Source organism: Choloepus didactylus, chromosome 3 (assembly GCF_015220235.1).
Source record: "Choloepus didactylus isolate mChoDid1 chromosome 3, mChoDid1.pri, whole genome shotgun sequence".
Classification (NCBI taxonomy): domain Eukaryota; kingdom Metazoa; phylum Chordata; class Mammalia; order Pilosa; family Megalonychidae; genus Choloepus; species Choloepus didactylus.
In genome coordinates, this window is record NC_051309.1 from 140,447,384 (window position 1) to 140,469,820 (window position 22,437).

Sequence of the window (22,437 nt, forward strand, 5' to 3'; positions counted from 1 at the left end):
ACGTTAATTTATTTTCTTGTGCTGGACCACCCTTGCATACCTGGAATAAAACCCCCTTGGTCATGGTGTACAATTCCTTTAATATGCTGTTGGATTCTATTTGTCAGTATTTTCCTTAGGACTTTTGCATCTTTATTCATTAGAGAGATTGGTGTGTAATTTTCTTTTCTTGTAGTATCTTTATCCTTCTTTGGTATTAGGTTAAAGTTGGTTTCATAGAATGAGTTAGATAGTGCTCCCATTTCTTCAATTTTTTTGGAAGAGTTTGAACAGGAATGTTATTAATTCTTCTGGGAATGCTTGGTAAAATTCACCTGTGAAGCCATCTTGTCCTGGGCTTTTCTTTTCTGCTATATTTTTGATGACTGATTTGATCTCTTTACTTGTGATTGGTTTGTTGAGATCTTCTATTTCTTCTCAAGTCAGTATGTTTCTAGGAAGTTGTCCATTTCATCTAAGTTGTCCAGCTTGTTCACATACAGTTGCACATAGTAACCACTTATGATCTCCCTCTCATTTTTTATTTTATTTATTTACAGCTTCTCTACTTTTGTCTTTGTCAGTCTAGGTAAGGGTTTGTCCATTTTATTCATCTTCTCAAATAACCAACTTTTGGTTTTATTGATTCTCTCTATTGTTTTTCTATTCTTTCATTAATTTCCGCTCTAATCTTGTTATTTCTGTCATCTGTTTGCTTTGGGATTAGTTGCTGTTCTTTCTCTGATTTCTCTAGTTGTTGAGTTAGGTAATTGATTTTAGCTCTTCCTTTTTAATGTAGGTGTTTAGGGCTACAAATTTCCCTCTCAGCACTGCCATCAGTGCATCCCATAACTTTTGCTATGTCATGTTCTTGATTTCATTCATCTCCAGATATTTACTGATTTCTCTTGTAATTTCTTCTTTGACTCACTGATTGTTTAAGAGCACGTTGTTTTGCCTCCATATATTTGGGTATTTTCTAGTTCTCTGATTGTTATTGATTTTCAGCTTCATTCCATTATGATCCCAGAAAGTGCTGTATATAATTTCAATCTTTTAAAGTTTATTAAAACCTGTTTTGTTCCCCAGCATATGGGCTATCTTGGTGAATGTTTCATGAGCTCTTGAGAAGAATGTATATCCTGCTGTTCTGGGTTTCACTGTTCTATATATGTCTGTTAGGTCTAGTTCATTTATCAAATTGTTTGGGTTCTCTGTTTCTTAATTGATCCTCTGTTTAGATGTTCTAACTTGGAGAGGGTGGTGTGTTGAAATCTCCCACTATTAAAGTAGAGTTGTCTATTACTCCCTTCCAGTTTTGCCAGTGCTTGCCTCATGTACTTTGGGGCACTTTGATTAGGAGCATAGATATTTATGATTGTTATTTCTTCTTGGTGAATTGCCTCTTTTATTAATATATATTATCATTCTTTATCTCATAACATTTTTGCGTTTAAAGTCTATTTTGTCTGATATTGGTATAACTACCCCAGCTTTCTTTTGGTTACTACTTGCATGAGGAATCTTTTCCATCCTTTCACCTTCAACTATTTATATTTTTGGGAGTAAGGTGAGTCTCTTGTAAACAGCATTTAGAGGGATCATATTTTTTAATCCATTCTGCTAATCCTGTCTTTTGATTGGGGAGTTTAATCCCTTAATATTCAAAATTATTACTTTAAAGCAGTTCTTGATTCAACCATCTGATTCTTAGGTTTTTACTTGTCAGATCTATTTTCTCTCTTTCTTTTTATCCTTTATGTTACCCTTACTAATCCTCTTCAAATCTATACCCTCTGTGCTGGTTTGTATATATTATGTCCCCTAGAAAAAGCCATATTCTTTAATGCAGTCTTGTGGGGGCAGATGTTATTGGTGTTGATTAGGTTGGGACCTATTGATTGTTTCCATAGAGATGTGACTCAGTCAACTGTAGGCAAGACCTTTGACTGGATAATTTCCATGGATGGGTTACCCCACCCATTTAGGGTGGGTCTGAATTAAATCACTGGAGCCATATAAAAGAGCTGACAAAAAGAAGGAACTCAGCACAGCTGAGAGTGATGTTTTTCTAGAGCAACTGAGAGTGACATTTGAAGAGAAGCTGCAGCTAAGAGAGGACAGAACTCCCCAAGAGCAACATTTTGAAGAATGCCATTTTGAAACGCAACCTGAGAATAACCAGACACCAGCCACATGCCTTCCCAGCCAACAGAGGTTTTCTGGATGCCAATGGCCATCCTTTGGTGAAGGTACCCTATTTTTGGTGCCTTACCTTGAACACTTTATGGCCTAAAGACTGTAACTTTGTAACCAAATAAAGCCCCTTTATAAAAGCGAATACATTTCTGGTGTTTTGCAAAACAACAGCATTAGCAAACTGGAACATCCTCCTCCAGACATCTCTCTCCGTCTTTTCTTTTCCTCTAGCAGGATTTTCTTTAGTAATTCTCATAGGGCTGGTCGCTTATTAACAAACTCTTTTAGCTTCTGTTTAACTGAATATTTTTAACTCTCCCTCATTTTTGAAGGATAGCTTTGCTGGATAGAGAATTCTTGGCTGGCAGTTTTTCTCTTTTAGTATCTTAAATGTAGCATACACTGCTGTGCTCATTTGCATCTGTTATGTACACCAGAAAAACCATGTCCTTTCAATCCCATCTTATAGGGGCAGACCTATTGTTGGATGATTAGGTTGTTTTGGTTGTTTCTATGGAGATGGAACCCAGCCCATTAAAGATGTGTCTTAAACCCCTTGCTGGAGCCCTCTATGAAAGGATAAAAGACAGATGAAATTGATAGCAGTCAGAGATGTTTAGAAATAAAATGCCCCGGGAGAAAGCCATTTTGAAACCAGAACCCAGGAGAAGGACCAGTGGACTCTGCCATGGGCCGTCAGCCTTTTCTTAGAGAAGGTATCTACGCCTTGATGCCTTAATTTGGAAATTTTCATGGCCTTACAATTGTAAATTTGCAACCTAATAAATCCCCATTGAAAAAGCCAACCCATTTCTGGTATATTGCATTCCGGTAACTTTAGCAATCCACAGTAACTGCCTTTGCATCTCCATGGTGTCTGACGAGAAATCAGCACTTAGTCTTATTTGGGTTTCCTTGTATGTTATAGATCACTTTTCTCTTACTGATCTCAGAATTTTCTCCTCTTTGGCATTTGACAGTCTGATTTCTGTGTGTCTTGAAGTGGTTCTATTTGGATTTATTCTGTTTGGTGTACATTGGGCTTCTTTGATATGCGTATGTATGTCTTTTATAAGGATTGGGAAATTTTAAGCTATTATTTCTTTGAATATTCTTCCTGGCTCTTTTTCCTTCTCTTCTCCTTCTGTGACATCCTTGATGTGTATATATGTGCTCTTTGTGTTGTCAATCCTGCTCAAATTTTTCCTTTTTTTTCTCTATTTTTTATTTTGTCCATTCAAATTTGGCTGATGTGTCTTACAGCTCACTGATTCTTCTGCCTCTTCTCTTCAAATCTGCTGTTGTGTGTTCAGTATATTTTTAATTTCATCTACAGTGTCTTTTATTCCCATAATGTCTATTTTTCAATATACTCTTTCAAATTCCTCTTTATGCTCTTCTAGTGTCTTCTTCATATCCTTTATCTCTTTATACACACTTTCCGTCATTTCTTTGAATTGATTCAGGAGATTTGTTTGCTCTTCTTTAATTAGCTGTTCCAGATTCTGTATCTCCTCTGACTTTTTGAATTGTTCCTTTGAGTGGGCTTTTTCTTAATGAGTTTTAGTATGTCTTGTGATGTTTTTGCTGATATCTTGTCATTGATTATCTTGATGGGTCTTTTCTGAAGGTCGATCTCTTTCTCTCGTCTAGAAGTTAGTTGTTTTGTGGGTTTGTATTAGGGCCCTGCTTTGACTGTTGGGTCATCCATATTTCTCAGCCAAAACAGGGCTAGGAGCCTGTGCAGGGGGTGTAGAGCAGCAACTATGGGCATGGGATAGAGTCTGGGGAGGCTCTGAAAAGCCCTGCAGTATTGCCTTGCACTTTCTGGCCTGCCCAGCTGATGGTGCTCTTCAATGACTTAATTGTCTTCAGAAGTGATTTACCTTCTGGAGTCCAGCAGCATCTGACTGGGCAGGAAACTGGGGTTCCTGCACGCTCACTTTGCTGGCCAGAATCTGGCTCAATGTTGGGCTGTGTCCTCCATTTTACTTGCAACAGAAGATTCTCTCAGCTGTCCCAGTCTGCAGCTGTCCCCCGACAAGGATTTGGCCATCCGCTGCTGGTCCCCTCAAGGGTGGGGGATGGGCAGCAGGGCCCACAGCTGGGATTACAGTCTCTGTCCACATTTTCTCAGACTGTTTGTTCCTCACTCACCTGAGCCTTGAGATGTCCTCCTCTGTCCCTTGGGTTCCATATAGTTCATTTGGGTAGTTTCTGCCTGGCTACTTGCTGCTTTTGGGAAAGATTCTGCCATTTGAGAAAGAGTCTCCCTAATCCTCCATTTGGAAAACTCCTCCTTGTTGCCCTTTTATATTCCACCTTCCCCAGCAGCTTAAATCCCGCCATGGGTCCTTGTGGGCTTGGGTCTCTGTGTTTGGATATAAGTGAATATCTGTCTCACTGGTGTGATTTTATAGCCTGTGTTCCTGGTGGGAGGTGGGAGGGATCCCGGTTGATGTCTCTGGGCACTTTCTGAACTGCTTGGGACCGAGTGAGGGGGAAGGGAGAGGACCGGCTGTTCCAGAAAGGAAGTTTCCTACCTGATTTTTTTCTCTTTCTTCAGTTCAGCATTTGTGGGATCCTTCTCCAGTCTTTGCCTTTCTCCAGAATTCTGAACAAGCAAAAATTGTCTTTTTTTTTTTTTTTCCTGGCTCACTCTCTGGGGAGAGGTTTCCAGTAGTTGTCTTACAGCACCATGTTGATGTCACTGTAGCTTACAGTTTTGAGGCTAAAAAAAGTCCACATCAAGGCATCATCAAGGAATGCTTTCTCCTGAAAACTGTGGCATTGAGGCTAGCTGTCAGCAGTTGATTATTGGCCCCTGTGTCATATGCCAAGGCACATGGCAGTGGCTCCTGGTCTCTCCCTTCTCTTCTGGGTTTTGTTGATTTCAGCTTCTGAGTTCCTGTGGCACTATCTTTCTCTATCCGAATTTCATTCTCTTAAAAAGGACTCCAATAATAGGTTTAAGACCCGTCCTGATTGAGGTGGGACATACCTTAACTGAAGTAACCTTATTTACAGGTCCTTTTTACAATGGGTTTACAGCCACAGGAATGGATTAAATTTAGGAACATGTTTTTCTGGGGTACATACAGCTTCAAACCACCACATTCTATACTATTCTACAGCATAGAATTGGTATTATTTCTTTCCTGTGGAATTGGTAGAATTCTCCAGTGAAGCCATATGGGTCTGGAATTGTTAGAACTCTTTTTAATTATAAATTTAACTTCTTTAAAAGATGCAAGACTTTTCAGGTAACTTATTTTTTCTTGAATGAGCTTTGAAAGTTGTGTCTAAGGAATTTTCTCATTTATAGCAGTTGTTTGTAAAATTGAATTTTTATTCTTTTAATGTTTGTAGGGCTTTTACAGATCTCTTCTTTCATTCCTGATATTTGTAATGTCTTCTTTCCTTTGTTCTTAGTCATTCTGGCTAGAGGTTTAGCAATTTATCAGTTTGATCTTTTTTTAAAAAAAAAGTTCTTATTTTCCTTGACTTACTATATTGTTTCTCTTTTCCCAATTTAATTAATTTCAGCTCTTTATTGTTCCCTTTTTCCTGCTTGATTTTAGTTTGCTCTTTTTTTTCTAGTTTCTTAAGATGGAAACTTAGATCATTGATTTAAGAACCTTCTTTTATACTGTAAGCATTTAGTGCTACAAATTTCCCTTTAAGCATTAAGTGCATATCGCAAATCTTGGTATGTTTTATATTTTTTCATTTTTTTAATTGTAAACTTCAATATATGTACATAACAGTGATAACTTTCAATGTACGATTCTACAAGTAGAGAGAAAATCCCAAAGAATGTCATAGGTCACAGTTCCACAACTTCAGCCAATACCATTATTGTAAAATATACATATAGAAAGATGTCATCTCTCGATATACAGCTCAACAAGCAGTCATATATAGGTAATTTCAAAAATTGTTATGGGATGTAGATCCACAATTTCACTTCTTTGCTCACTATGTAATACAAGGTATATACAGAAAGGTGAAGACCTTCAAGACATAATTCAATGAGCAGCTTGTGCTGGTTTGGATATATTATGTCCCCCAGAAAAAGCCATGATTTTTTGAATCCAATTTCTTGAGATATTTGGATTAGATTGTTTCCATGGAGTTGTGGCCCCGCCCATTCAGCATGAGGCTCGATTAGGTTAATGGCACCCTATAAGAACTCAGACAGAAGGAGCTCGGTGCTGTAGCTTACAGAGACATTTTGAAGATGGCTATTAAAAGCCGATGCTGATATTTTGGGGAATGCCATTTTGAAACGCAACCAGGGAGCAAGCAGATGCCAGCCATGTGCCTTCCAAGCTAACAGACAATTTCTGGACGCCAATGCTTTTCTCCAGTGAAGGTATACTCATGTTTATGCCTTGGTTTGAACATTTTTATGACTATAGAACTGTAACTTGGTAACCAAATAAACCCCCTTTATAAAAACCAGTCCATTTCTGGTATTTTGCATAATAGCAACATTAACAAACCAGAACACAGCTATAGAGCAAATCCCAAGGGATGCTATAGGCTATAGTTCTACCATGTCATTTACCCTCTTCCAGCCATTCCAACACCTCAGCATCCAAAAATATATATATATATATATAATTACATAAAGTTTCAGTATTCATAGACCTTTGTTCAGTCTTATCTTGTTTGTTGTTACTCCTTCCTCTCACTTAATCTCTTTCTCCATCTTCAGGGGTGTCTATGCAGTGAGCATCCCCAACCCTTTCATATTAAGAGGGGGTGTTGACAGTATGGGGAAGGGGGCCACATCTTATAGTTGATCCTAAGGAGGCTGTTGCCTCTGGGATCTAGGACCCATCTGGCACAGGAACACTCTAGTGGACCCAAGTCTTCGAAAGATAAAACCTAGTAAGTGCATCTTGTATAGAAAATTGGGTAGGAACCTAGGTATTTGGGGACTACTTTTGGTTAGGGCATGGCATGCTGTGGCCAATTGGGATGTCTAACTGGAGCTTGCGTAAGGGAAACCTCCAGGATAGCCTCTTGACTCTATTTGAGGTCTCTCAGCCACTGTCACCTCAGCTTGTTACCTTTCATTTTTCCCCGTTGGTCAAGTAGGCATTCTCAGTCCCTTGCTGCCAGGGCCAGGCTCATTCCTAGGAATCATGTCCCATGTCGCCAGGGAGATTCATTCTCCTGGGAGTCATGTCCTTCATAGGGGAGAGGTTAATGAATTTATTTGCCGAGTTAGGCTTAGAGAGAGAGAGGCCACATCGAGCAACAAAGAGGTTGCCCGGAGGTGCCTCTTAAAGCATAATTATAGGAGGCGGGGGAAGATGGCGGAGTCATGGGGAGCAGAATTTCGTCTCTCCCCTAGAGCAGCTGGCAATTACCCAAGAACTATATGAAACAGTGTTTTCGGGATCTCCAGTAACCAGTCGCACATTGGACGCAAATTTGGAATTGGAGGAAAAGCTGAGATCGCAGCGAACATTGTAAGTTTCCCGGACCAGGGGTCTGGCGCCCCTCCCCACCCAGACCTCACAGACTGTCTTGCTGCTGGCTCCCTGAAAGGGGGGAAGAAAAACACCAAAAAAACAGCAATCTGCTGAGGGCAAGAAGGGAGGCTCAACCCAGCCTCAACTGCAGAATTAATCAACAAATTAATTAACTAACTTTGGGAGCTGGGGTGCTAATGAAGGGCTGGGCTCCAAGAAGTGGGGGCACGTAAAAGCGGGCACCCATTCCCAGACTCCAAAAAAGCCATTTTTTTTTTCCCCTGCATTTTGTCCCTTCTGGCTTCTCACTGATCCCTTAACTGAAGCGGTTGGAGAGTAATTATCAGACAATAGCCCAAAGCATATGTTTAAATGCTCTATTCTGACACTGACAAAACTTCCAGGCTGGGGAAAGACTTTTAAAAGAGAGTCTTTTTTTTTTTTTTTTCCTTTTTTCTTTTTCTTGATTTCTTTTCTACTTTTTTTTTTTTTTTTAAATCTAAAAGTAATATATGTGGTTATTTTCTATCGGAAAGCCCAGGTTGGGGGACTGGGCTGGGCTTGGGGGAGACAGAGTACCCACAGTGTCTTTGAATTCCATATTCACTACTGAAGGCCTCCACCCCCGTCTTTAATTGGCAACTCAGGCTGACCAAGGAATCTACCTGGAGAGGCCCCAAAGAGAAGAGAGGAGAAGGGAATAGTGCCCCTGAGAGACAACTGGAGTTCTGAGGATAGGGAGAGTGGAGGGAGGTCCAGCTCAACTGGCAGTCCTCCTTCTGGGAATTCAGACCCCAGGGGCTGGAATTCAGATTCTGGCTTCAGTCAGCCACGCCCCTGACAGGATCAGAGTCACCAGGAAAACTAAAGGCTCCATACCTCCTTACACTGGTGAGGGAGCTACGGGCTGGCCACCACCACCTGCTGGACAGGAGAGGAAAAGCACCAATTCTAAAGGCCTCATAGGAGGGTCTCATTCTCAGGAAAACTCCATACCCTCCCAATGAGACCTGGGCCTCACTAGACTGGGAAAATCTGACTAGGGTCGACCATATCTGAGGAGACCCACTCACAGAAAGGTTACATAGAGGCAGAGCAAGAAACAGAAAAAACAAGAGGGGAAAATTTCTGATCAACTAAATAGAACCTAAGTTAGAGGTCTAGAATAAGTTGAACTGAATAACAGAGGCCAGAGAACAAAGCCAACCAACAAGAAAACCACTAGGTAAAAGACAGAAAACAAGCTCCAAAATAAACTAATCAAGAAAATCAGATGCCTAGACAACTTAAGATAACAAGCCATACCAGGAAACACGAAAACATGGACCAGCCAAAGGAACAAACTAATAGCTCAGCTGAGACACAGGAGTGGAGGCAACTAATGCTAAATAAATTTGATGAAATGAAGGAAGATATAGCAAACGAGCTGAAGGATATAAAGAAGACATTGGCTGACCATAAAGAAGAATTCATAAACTTAAAAAAACAAATGGCAGAACTCATGGGAATGAAGGCCACAATGGAGGAGATGAAAAACACAATGGAGGGACACAACAGTAGATTTGAACAGGCAGAAGAAAGGATCAGTGAACTGGAAGACAGGTCATTTGAATTCATACACACAAAAGAACAGTTGGTGAAAAAAATGGAAAAATATGAGCAGGATCTTAGGGAGCTGAGTGACAACATGAAACGCACAAATATACGTGTTATGGGTACCCCAGAAGGAGAAGAGAGGGGAAAAGGGGCAGAAAGAGTAATAGAAGACATATTCACTGAAAATTTCCCAACTCTTATAAAAGACAGAAAATTAGAGATTCAAGAAGTACAACGTACCCCAAATAGAATAGATCCCAATAGACCTACTCCAAGACACTTACTGGTCAGATTGTCCAATGTCAAAGACAAAGAGAGGATTCTGAAAGCAGCAAGAGAAAAGCAATCCATCACATACAAGGGAAGGTCAATAAGACTATGTACAGATTTCTCTGCAGAAACCATGGAGGCAAGAATATAGTGGCATGATATATTTAAGATACTGAAAGAGAAAAACTGCCAACCAAGAATTCTATATCCAGCAAAACTTTCCTTCAAAAATGAGGGAGAGATTAAAACATTTTCAGACAGACAGACACTGAGAGAGTTTGTGAATAAGAGACCGGCACTACAAGAAATACTAAAGGGAGTGCTACAGGCTGATAGGAAAAGACAGGAGAGAGAGAGTTGGAGAAGAGTGCAGAAATGAAGATTATCAGGAAAGGTAAAAGGAGAGGAAAAAATAAGATATGACATATAAATTCCAAAAAACAAAATGGTAGTAGAAAGTACTGCCCTTACAGTAATAACACTAAATGTAAATGAATTAAACTCCCCAATAAAAAGACACAGACTGGCAGAATGGATTAAAAAACAGGACCCATCTATATGCTGTCTACAAGAAACTCACTTTAGACACAAGGACAAACATAGACTGAAAGTGAAAGGTTGGAAAAAGATATTTCATGCAAACAACAACCAGAAAAAAGCGGGAGTAGCTACATTAATATCAGACAAGTTAGACTTTAAAAGCATAATTATAGGAGGGCTCAGCCTCCTATTTACAACCCTAAATTTCACAAGAGCAAGTCTCAAGTCAAGGGCTTGATTTATAAAGTAGTGGGTTTCTAACTTGACTTACTATGTATTCTGTCCCAAGATAAATGGTCAGTTTCTTACATTATGTTCACTTAGTTGTACAATCATCATCACTCTCAACTTTAAACAATTATAACATAACACATCCCAGAGCTCTTATCAGCTGCTTGATGTTTTATTTGCGTAAAATTCCAAATGCTTCCTAATTTTTCTTATAGTTTTTTCTTTCATTTAGAAATATTTTAATTTAATTTGTAAATATTTGGGTATTTTCAAGATATCTTTCTGTTATTTTCTTAAGAGGGAATTTTAAATTATTGATTTGAGACATTTTTCTTTCCTAGTATAAGCATCAGTCCTATAAATTTCCCTTTAAGCACTTTTTTAGAACAGTGCAAACTCTTCCAAAATATAGAAGCAAAGATAACACTTTCCAACTGATTCAAAAAGCAGACAAAGATAATCCAAGAAAAGAAAACTACAGGCTAATATTTCTCACAAATATAGTGCAAAATCCTCAAAAACAAACCAAAAAACTACCAGCAAATTGATCCAAATAACATATTAAAAGGATAATGTATCATGGCAAAATAAGAACATGATTGAGCTGTATCCCACAAATTTTGATATAATGTATTTTAATTTTCATTCAGTTCAAGATATTTCTGATTTCTCTTGAGACTTTCTTCTTTGTCCATGGATTATTCGGGAATGTGTTGTTTAATTTCTAAGTGATTGGACATTTGCCTGTTTTCTTTTTTATTGATTTATAGTTCAGTTCCACTATGGTCAAACAACATATTTTGCATGATCTCAATTCTTTTAAATTTGTTTAGTTTTATTTTATGACCCTCAATATGGTATATCTTGATGAATGTTTTACATCCATTTGAGAAAAATGTGTATTCTACTGTTTGGGGGTAGAGTGTTCTCTAAATGTGTATTAGATTCAGTTTGTTGAGTTCTTCTACATCCTTGTTGATTTTTTTTTTTTTGTCTATTAGATTCTATCATTGAGAGTGAAGTGCTTAAGTCTCCAATTATAATTGCAGACTTAACTGTTTTCCCTTTCAGTTCTGTCAGTTTTTGCTTTCTGTATTTTAAAGCTCTTTTGTTAGATCTATTACACAGTTAGGTTTGCTGGGTCTTTTTAGTGAATTCACCCTTTTTTCAGTAAGTATTGTCTATCTCTATCTCTGGTAATGTTCTTTGGTCTGAAATCTAGTTTGTCACTCAAGTTTTTTCTTGATTACTTGTTTGCATGGTATGCGGTATATCTTATTCCAGCCTTTTACTTTTCATCTACCTAAATAATTATATTTAAAGTGAATTTGTTATAGCAGAATATAGTTGGATCATGTTTTTAAAAAGGAAAAAAAGGTTAAAAAAAAAGGGGGGGGGGAATATGTAGTGCCCCCTTGAGGAGCCTGTGGAGAATGCAGGGGTATTGGCCTACCCCACCTCAATGGTTGCTAACATGACCACAGACATAGGGAACTGGTGGTTTGATGGGTTGAGCCTTCTACCGTAGGTTTTACCCTTGGGAAGACAGTTGCTGCAAAGGAGAGGCTAGGCCTCCCTATAATTGTGCCTAAGAGCCTCCTCCCAAATGCCTCTTTGTTGCTCAGATGTGGCCCTCTCTCTCTGGCTAAGCCAACTTGAAAGGTGAAATCACTGCCCTCCCCCCTACGTGGGATCAGACACCCAGGGGAGTGAGTCTCCCTGGCAACGTGGAATATGACTCCCGGGGAGGAATGTAGACCCGGCATCGTGGGACGGAGAACATCTTCTTCACCAAAAGGGGGATGTGGAAGGAAATGAAATAAGCTTGAGTGGCAGAGAGAGTCCAAAAGGAGCCGAGAGGTCACTCTGGTGGGCACTCTTACGCACAATTTAGACAACCCTTTTTAGGTTCTAAAGAATTGGGGTAGCTGGTGGTGGATACCTGAAACTATCAAACTACAACCCAGAACCCATGAATCTCGAAGACAATTGTATAAAAATGTAGCTTATGAGGGGTGACAATGGGATTGGGAAAGCCATAAGGACCACACTCCATTTTGTCTAGTTTATGGATGGATGAGTAGAAAAATAGGGGAAGGAAACAAACAAACAAACAGACAAAGGTACCCAGTGTTCTTTTTTACTTCAATTGCTTTCTCACTTTAATTATTATTCTTGTTATTTTTGTGTGTGTGCTAATGAAGGTGTCAGGGATTGATTTAGGTGATGAATGTACAACTTTGTAATGGTACTGTGAACAATCGAATGTACGATTTGTTTTGTATGACTGCGTGGTATGTGAATATATCTCAATAAAATGAAGATTAAAAAATAAAAAAAATAATAAAGTGAATTTGTTATAGCAGAATATAGTTGGATCATGTTTTTTAATCCAATCTGACAATTTCTCCTTTTATTGGTATGTTTAGACCTTTTACATTTAATGTAATTGCGATGTTGCAGTTTAGATCTACCGTTTTATTATTTATTTTCCATTCAATCCCTCTGTCTGTTTTTCTCTTTTTCTTGACCTGCTTTCTTTTTTTTTGTATTCCATTTTAATGTATCTATTGTGAGCATCATCATGTATCTTTTTATATAATTTTTTGTTGGTTACTCTGGGGATTGCAAAATATATACTTAACTTTTCACAGTCTATTTGGAACTAATATTTTACTACTTTAATAGGAATGTAGAAACCTTATCACCAGGTAGATTTCTTTATGCTCTAGTCATCTTATATAATCTTATAAATGTACAAATATTGAAAAGCCCATCAGATAGTGTTTTATATTTTTGCTTTTAATGGTCAGACATGTTTTAAAGAATTTTAAAGGAGAACAATCTATTATAGTTATCCAGATTTTTTTTTAAAAACCATTTATGTTGCTCTTCCTCATTTGTGATGTTCCACATTTTCTCTGTTATCATTTTTCTTCTGTTCAAAAGCACTTTCTGTAGCAGTTCTTTTAGAGCAGATATGCTGGATATGAATTATCTTAGTTTTTCTTCATCTGAGAATATCATATCACTCTCATTCCCTAAGGATATTTTCATTGAATATAGATTTCTGGGTTGCAGAGTTTTTTCTTTAGAACTTTAAAAATGTTGTGCTTCTTCCTTCTGGTTTCTGATAAAATTTTCAGCCATTCAGTTTGTTCCCCTACAGCTAATGTGTTCATTTTCTCTGGTCACTTTCAAGATTTTTTAAAATTTGTTTTAAGGGTTCAGCAGTTAGAACGTGATGTTTCTGAGTATGGACTTTGGGGATTTTATCTTGGATGGGGTTAGTTCAACTTCTTGAAACTGTAACTTTATGTTTTTTGCCGAACTTGGGAAATTTTCAGCTATTAGTTCTTTAAAAATTGTTCTGGCCCTGCATTCTTTCTCTTCTCCTAGACCTTTTGTTGTCCTACAGGTTACTGAGACTCTGTTGATTTTTTTTTTAGTTTTTTTTATCTGTTCTTCAGATTGAATCATTTCTTTTGATTCTGGCTAATTTTAATATTTTCTCTTTATTACTTGTTGTAAGCAATTTAATTATTATTACCTTTGTGTGCTTTATATTCCTTTTGCTTGGTGCTCATTGAGTTTCTTGACTCCATGTGTTTTTATCTTTTTATCAAATTTGCAAATTTTTCAACTATTTTAAATTAAAACTTTAAATAAAAAAATCAATATTTTTGGTCTTCACTGTCCTCACCTTTGAGACTCCAATTACATGTATATTAGGCCACTTGAGGTTGTCCCATAGCTCACTAATGCTCTGTTTGTTTGTTTATTTATTTATATTTTTTTAGTTGGTTTTCAGTGTTTTTTTTGGATAGTTTCTACTCCTGTGTCTTCAAGTTCATGAATCTTTTCTTTTGCACTGTCTAATCTATCATTAATCCTATCCATTGTATTTTTCATTCAGCTATTGTATTTTTGTCCTCTAGGATTTTAATTGGGTTCTTTCAAACATGCCAATACTTTCCTCTACCTTGAATACATGAATTATAGTTATATAACTTTTTTGCAAGCAAAGTGAAAATCCAGTATTTGGATCCACATCTGTCCAACTGCTTGAGGTCAGTGGTCAGCGAACTATAGCTGATGGGCCAAAACTGACTTGTTGTAGGCCTATATGGCCATGCCCTTCTTTTACATTTTTTTTTTTTTATATTTCCCAAAGTACTGAATTTATTTGAAAGCATTGCCTCATGTTCAAATCTCAGTAAACAAAGCCATGTATCCATTATATATTGATTTTGGCAGAGCATAGACCTGCATACATGAATTGATACAATAAAATAATTTAAAGGTATTTGCTTTTAGTAATAAAGTAGTGTGAAATTAAAGAACAATATGTATATCTTCTGGATAAGTTATTTAGGGCATAATGTTTCTGGTAATTATAATTAATATTTGCTGGAATAGAGGCATAGAAAAGATGAACATTGCTTAGATTAATGGAAACACACGATATATGCCTAACCTGGGAAAAAAAAAAAAAGGCAGGGGCAGGGAGATACTGAAGTTCCTTATTCCAAGTGCTTTAAGGTGGAGGGTGGACCACTAAGATTTTTCAGTTCATCTTTAGACCTCCCCAAGTAAAGTGAGCAATGAGTGCCAGCCTATTTTAGGATAGTTTATATAGAGCTCTTTGCAAGAGGATGCCACTTTAAATTTTCTTGCCGTCCACTTCCATGACACACATATGGATATTTCACTGGGGCAAGCAACATAGAAACATGATTTCATCATTGCTACCTAGTTAAGGAAAGAACTTAACGACTGAATGTATTTATTGTTTTTTTAGGGGACACCATCTATTCTGATCTCTGAAATGTGCAATATAAGATTACATTTAGAAGCCTGCAAAACTTGTGGTTCAGTACACAGAAGTTACCTCTACAAAAGAATGGGAATGTTATAATCACCATAAGAAATTGCAGTAATTGACACATCATAAATATTACCTGAAACTATTTATCACATTAACATAACATTAAAAATGTACATAATCATGTTCACTAAAATTAATGAAGTTATTTGGGAACAAGAGAGAGATCCTCTCGATCTCTCCTTTTAAAATTCTTTAATGTTTAACAAGTTGAGCCACAAATGCATTTAAGCTGCAATAATACCAAAAAGGGGATGAGTGTTTGCTTTTCGAAATCAGTGAAGTACATAAAATGTTTTGGCAGATAACAGCACTATTCTGGGACATCTTAAAAATTTATGTTCACCTCCCATCCTCCTGATACCATTTACATTTTAATCATGTATCCATTTTGACCGTTTACATGGAAAAATGTTAACTAATCTTTTATTTCAACATTAAGCCTAAATCTTTTGAAGCCAAGATAATTTTGCTATGTTATAAAAGCAACAGAGTCTCCTGCTTCAGGATGGTTCAGGCAGAATGATTAAGGTTCGTGCTTGCTACTTTGCTTGGGCCTCTGCTTTCTTTGAACCATGAGGTGCTGTCAAGCATAAAAAGGCATATACTGCATTATTTTCTCTGGCTTCAAAGACATCATCATAGTTCTGGCTTTCACAGTACTGGCTTTCATTGAAAATCTGAGGTGGTAGGGGGTATCCTGTGGCTGGTCAACTGTTTTCAGGTACATTTTCTCTCATCCACTTATGATTCTCTTCTTGGCTGCAGTATCTTTTTCTTCAAATCCTATTTTGTTGGCTTCCAAAAAACCAAGCACATCTTGCTGTTTCTTCTTAATCGCTGTAGAACCAGAAGATGCAATATAAGCACAGATCACCATCCTGGGAACAGCAGCTGTGAATATTTGGGTCCTGAAAATGGTTGTGGAGCAGCTGCAGTAGTGGTTGAAATCAAGCTAGCTGCTGAACAAAGGTTCCTTCTTTTACATTTTATCTGCTTGTTTTCATGCTACAAAGGCAGGTTAAGTAGTTTCAACAGAGACTTTATGACCTGAAAAGCCAAAAATATTTACTGTTTGTCTCTTTACAGTAAAAGCTTGCCAATCCCTGCTTTTGTAGCATTTATATTTGTAAAACCTAAAGTGCCAGAACTCATGTAGCATTTTCCATTGGCCTTCGGTGAACACCAAGAGTATAAATTACATCTATTTTTATAAAAGCAATTCCTTTCTAAAAAGGCTGTGGGGACTATGGAAGACTTCATACATTCCAAGTATGCATCTCTGCAGTGATTTCACTTGGTGGAGAAGAAATTTGGAAAATCTCAAGTGGTAGATTTATCACACTCGTTAGCCCAGTGGTTCACTTTAGCAAGTATTAGAATCACCTGGAAAGTTTGTTAAACTTAAAGGACTTCATACCCAGAGTTTCTGATTTTTATTTTTATTTTTTACTTTTTTCAGTGTAAGCAGGTAGAAAATTTATTAGATACACATGTGAGAGGACATGTGGGCACTCTCACAAAGAAAAGAAAGGTCAGAGGTCAGAGGCCCGGCAGTGTGGGGCCATTTTGCTTTTATAAATTAGCTTTACTTACTCCCTGAGCCGGTTTGGATATATTACGTCCCCCAAAAAGCTGTGTTTAATGCAATCTTATGGAGGCAGATTTATTAGTCTTTTGATTATGGTGGAAACTTTCAATTGAGTGTTTCCATGGAAATGTGACTCACCCAACTGTGGGTGATACTTTTGATTGGAGTATACATGAAGGTTTGGTCCTGCCCATTCATGGTGGGTTTCGATTAGTTCACTGGAGTATTTCCCAGAGGGACTAAGCTGATTCAGACCCAGATGCTTGCTGACATTTAGAAATGCTTGGAGTTGTGGACAGAAGGACATTTGGAGATGCTAAGAGATGAAGCCCAGAGTTTACCCAGGAGAAGATAGGAAAGCTGAGACAAAAGTCCAGAGACATTTTGGAGAAAGACATTTTGGAACATAACCCAGGAGCAAGAAACAGCAGATGCTAGCCATGTGCCTTCCCAGCTGACAGAAGTGCTCTAGATGCCATTGGCCATTCTTCAGTGAAGGTATCCTCTTGTTGAAGCCTTACTTTGGACACTTTTGTGACCACAGAACTGTAAATTTGTAACCTAATAAATCCCCTTTACAAAAGCCAATCCATTTCTCGAACTTTGCATAATGGCAGCATTAGCAAACTGGAACACTTCCCCTCCCCCTTCCTTGTTCAGAGCTCTTTCTCCTGCCCTCCCTTCTCTCCAGGGTGGTGCCTGGTGATAAATAGTGCATTTGAGTAAGTTGGTTGGTGCTGGGTGTTTCCTGACCTTGATTAACCATCCTTGCTTAATGGCTCTGTGCCAGTTTGAATGTATTATGTCCCCCAGAAAAAGCCATATTCTTTGATGCAATCTTGTGGGGCAGACAGAATAGTGGGGACTAAGTTGGAACGTTTGAATTAGGTTGTTTGCATGGAGATGCGCCCCACCCAACTGTGGATGATAACTGATGGGATATTTCCATGGAGGTGTGGCCCCACCCACTGAGGGTGGGCCTTGATCAGTGGAGCCATATAAAACATGCTGACTCAAAGAGACTGAACGGAGTGCAGCTGTGAGTGATGTTTTGAAGAAGAGCAAGCTTGCTAGAGAGGAATGTCCTGTGAGAAAACCATTTTGAAACCAGAACTTTGGAGCAGACGCCAGCCACATGCCTTCCCAGCTAACAGAGGTTTTCCAGACGCCATTTGCCATCCTCCAGTGAAGGTACCTGATTACTGATGTGTTAACTTGGACACTTTATGGCCTTAAGACTGTAACTGTGTAGCCAAATAAACCCCCTTTTTATAAAAGCCAATCCATCTCTGGTGTTTTGCATTCTGCAGCATTAGCAAACTAGGACAGGCTCTTTCACAGTATCTTTTCTTTCCTCTCTCTCTCTGTTCTAGCCTGCCTCAACTTCCCCCTCAGAGAGTTCTTGCCCCTTAATCTTAAGGATTGCTGAGGCTCTGTCGTCTTTAGCTGCTGGTTGCTTGTCAGAGGTGTAGGCCCTGCCTGACAGGGCATAGGTTGAGAGGGGAGGAGTCCAGAGGGGCAGTTGAAACACCTGAAAGTTCTCGCATCAGCATTGGTTTGGTATGATAGGCATCTAGTTTGGAAGAAATAAACTTGGTGAGAAGTTTAAAAATGCAAGGGCCAATGAATAGCAAGAGGAGGATAGAAGTGAGTGGGCCTAGGAGAGGCATTAGCAACGAGACTGGAGAAGAGGGAAGGGAACGTCCTTTAGGTCCAAGAGTGAATCCTAGCTGGGCAGCTCATTCTTGCTCAACTGGGGAATAAGACGGTCTGTGTGGCAAGTTAAGGGTGCAGGGATGAGGGGCTCAATTGATCAGGCTGCAGCTTTGGCTGCCTTGTCGACCCTTGTCATTTCCTTGAGAGATTTTAGTGTTATTTTTTGATGACCAGGGCAGTGAATTCCAGCTATTTCTGTTGCAAGAGCACAGCATTTAAGAGATTGAGTATTTCTTGGTGGTGTTTGATTGGGAGAAAGCCTCGCTTTTTATACACTGCTGGGTGAGCATGCAGGACTAGGAAGGTATAGCCTTTTCCCTTTTCCTAGGTCTAGAGCTCAGGTGAGAGGAATTAGTTTTGCTTTTGCGCTCAAGTCCCTGGGGGCAGGGCTTTGGCTTAACTCGAGTTTGGCTATTGCATACTTAGCTTTCTTTGTTTTTTGGTTATTGAAGTTACTTTTAGAAATAAAAATATTTGATAAACTATAGGAGAAGTTTTGTCCTGTTTTATTTTTACTCACTAGGGTTATATTAATTAATAGGTAGATTAATAATTTATATACTTGGCTTTGTTTTTCTTTTAAGGTCCTTTTTGTTGAAGATGAAGTTTTTACTTATAGCTGACAAAATATGCATTTTTAACAAATTCCCAGGTGAAGCTGATACTGCTGGTCCTGGAACCACACTTTGAAAAGCACTGCCTTAGCTTATTCCTCTGAAATACCAGTATTTTCTGGTAAGTTTTTAGCAGAACATCTGGTAGACAGTAACAACTGTGGTGTCCTGAAAAGCAGATGGCCTGTTTGGTTTTTTTTAACAACTTATTGAGGTATAATTTGTATCCCATAAAACTCACCCACTTTAACTGTACCATTTGATAAGTTTTAATAAATTTATATGGTTGTGTACTAGCACCACGATTGAATTTCAGACCGTCTGTCATCCTGTAAAGTTCCCTGATGCCTATTTACAGTCAACCCCAACTCCTACCTTCATCCTGAGGCAACCACTGATCTCTTTTCTATCTTGATGCTTTTGCATATCCTAGAAATTTCATGTAAATGGAATCATGTGATACATGTAGTCATGTGTCTGGCTCTCATGTAATGTTTTTGATACCCATCTATGTTGTTAGATGTATTAGTACTTTGCTCCTTTTTTATTACTAAGTAGTTCTCCATAATATAATTACACCACATTTTGTTTATCCATTTCAATAGTTGATGAAGATTTGGATTGTTTCCAGTTTGGGCCATTATGAATAATGCTGTTATGAACTTTCATATACAAGAGATGGTCTGTGATTTTTTTTCACTTTTTTTTAAAGTTTTTAAATTGAAATATATTCACATACCATACAATCATCCAAAGTGTAAAACAATTGTTAACAGTATCATCGTATAGTTATGCATTCATCACCACAAATTTTGAACATTTTCATTACTCAAAAAATAAAAATAAGAATAAAAATAAAGGTAAAAAGAAGACCCAAAACGTCCCATACTGCTCCTCCCCCTTATTATTCATGTACTTTTTTTCCCATTTTTCTACTCATTTGTTTATATACTGGGTAAAGGGAATGTGAGCCATAAGGTTTTCACAATCACATGGTCACACCATATAAACTGTATAGTTTAGTTATATGATCACCTTCAAGAATCAAGAATACTGGATTACAGTTCAACAGTTTCAGATATTTCCTTCTAAGTATTCTAATAAACTAAAAACTAAAAGGGATATCTATATAATGCATAAAAGTTACCTCCAGAATGACCCCTCAACTCCATTTGAAATCTCTCAGCCACTGACACTTTATTTGGTTTCATTTCTCTTCCCCCTTTTGGTCTAAGAAGGCTTTCTCAATCCCACGATGCAGGGTCCAGGCTCATTCCCGCAAGTCACGTCCCCCATTGCCAGGGAGATTTATACCCCTGGGAGTCATGTCCCATGTAGTGGGGAGGTCAGTGAGTTTACCTGCTGAGTTGGCTTAGAGAGAGAGGAGATGGCCTGTGATTTTGATACAAAAATTTATAATATGTTGCAGATATTCATATATCACCCCAGGCTTGTGATTGATAAAAATCAATGAATTTTAATATATTCTTTTCCCCTAATTATTATTATTATTTTTTTAATTCAGTTTTATTGAAATATATTCATAAACCATACAGTCATCCATGGTATACAATCAACTGTTCACAGTATGATCATATAGTTATGCGTTCATCACCACAATCTATTTCTGAACATTTTCCTTACATCAGAAAGAATCAGAATAAGAATAAAATATAAAAGTGAAAAGAGAATACCCAAACCATCCCCCCATCCCACCCTATTTGTCATTTAGTTTTTACTCCCATTTTTCTACTGATTTTTTTTCAATTTTTTAACTTTGTTTATCAAAAAATTAAAAACAAACAGGCAAACAACAACCAAAAAAACCCCACAACATTTCAAACAAAGCAATGGATTAAGGAAAACAAATAACCTAAAATAACTACTTTGCTTCCAATATGTTCCTACCATACCCCAAGAAAATTAATAAACCATGTCCAAACAGAGGAGTAAGAAAAACAAATAATCTAAAATAACTACATTGCTTCCAACATGTTCCTACCATACCCCAAGAAAATTAACAACCCCTAAGAAAACAATGGAATAAGAGAAAAAAAAAACCTAAAATAACTCTATTGCTTCCAACATGATCTTACTATATCCAAGAAAGTTTACAAACCATAATCATTCCTGAGCATTCCCATAACATTGAGATTACCCTCCATAGTTTATCTGTTCTTATTAGATTATCATTCCCCCTCCACTAATTGGTATCTCTAGGTCCCCTACATTCTACAGTATAAAACATTGTACATTTTTCACAGAATTCACATTAGTGGTAACATACAATATCTCTCTTTTTGTGCCTGGCTTATTTTGCTCAGCATTATGTCTTTTTTTTTTTTTTTTTTTTTTTTTTTTTAATCTTCATTTTATTGAGATATATTCATATACCACGCAGTCATACAAAACAAATCGTACTTTCGATTGTTCACAGTACCATTACATAGTTGTACATTCATCACCCAAATCAATCCCTGACACCTTCATTAGCACACACACAAGAATAACAAGAATAATAATTAGAGTGAAAAAGAGCAATTGAAGTAAAAAAGAACACTGGGTACCTTTGTCTGTTTGTTTCCTTCCCCTATTTTTCTACTCATCCATCCATAAACTAGACAAAGTGGAGTGTGGTCCTTATGGCTTTCCCAATCTCCTTGTCACCTCTCATAAGCTACATTTTTATACAACTGTCTTCGAGATTCATGGGTTCTGGGTTGTAGTTTGATAGTTTCAGGTATCCACCACCAGCTACCCCAATTCTTTAGAACCTAAAAAGGGTTGTCTAAAGTGTGCGTAAGAGTGCCCACCAGAGTGACCTCTCGGCTCCTTTTGGATTCTCTCTGCCACTGAAGCTTATTTCATTTCCTTTCACATCCCCCTTTTGGTCAAGAAGATGTTCTCCGTCCCACGATGCCAGGTCTACATTCCTCCCCGGGAGTCATATTCCACGTTGCCAGGGAGATTCACTCCCCTGGGTGTCTGATCCCACGTAGGGGGGAGGGCAGTGATTTCACCTTTCAAGTTGGCTTAGCTAGAGAGACAGGGCCACATGTGAGCAACAAAGAGGCATTCGGGAGGAGGCTCTTAGGCACAACCATAGGGAGGCCTAGCCTCTCCTTTGCAGCAACCGTCTTCCCAAGGGTAAAACCTGTGGTAGAGGGCCCAACCCATCAAACCACCAGTCCCCTATGTCTGTGGTCATGTTAGCAACCATGGAGGTGGGGTAGGCGAATCCCCTAATTATTTTTATTTCTAATAAGAAAAGTTTATATCTACTGTAAATTTTTATGTGCTTTTAACTGTCTTTAGTGATTTTATGTCAAG

General features: G+C 38.1%; 1 protein-coding gene and 1 pseudogene across 3 annotated transcripts in view; one reads left to right on the top strand and one right to left on the bottom strand.

The window, feature by feature from the left end:
- The window catches only part of LARP1B (La ribonucleoprotein 1B), a 221,445-nt gene that overhangs the window by 161,264 nt on the left and 37,744 nt on the right, over positions 1-22,437 (top strand). The gene's annotated exons all lie outside the window — the stretch shown is intronic.
- On the bottom strand, positions 15,690-16,066 carry LOC119529087 (annotated as a pseudogene).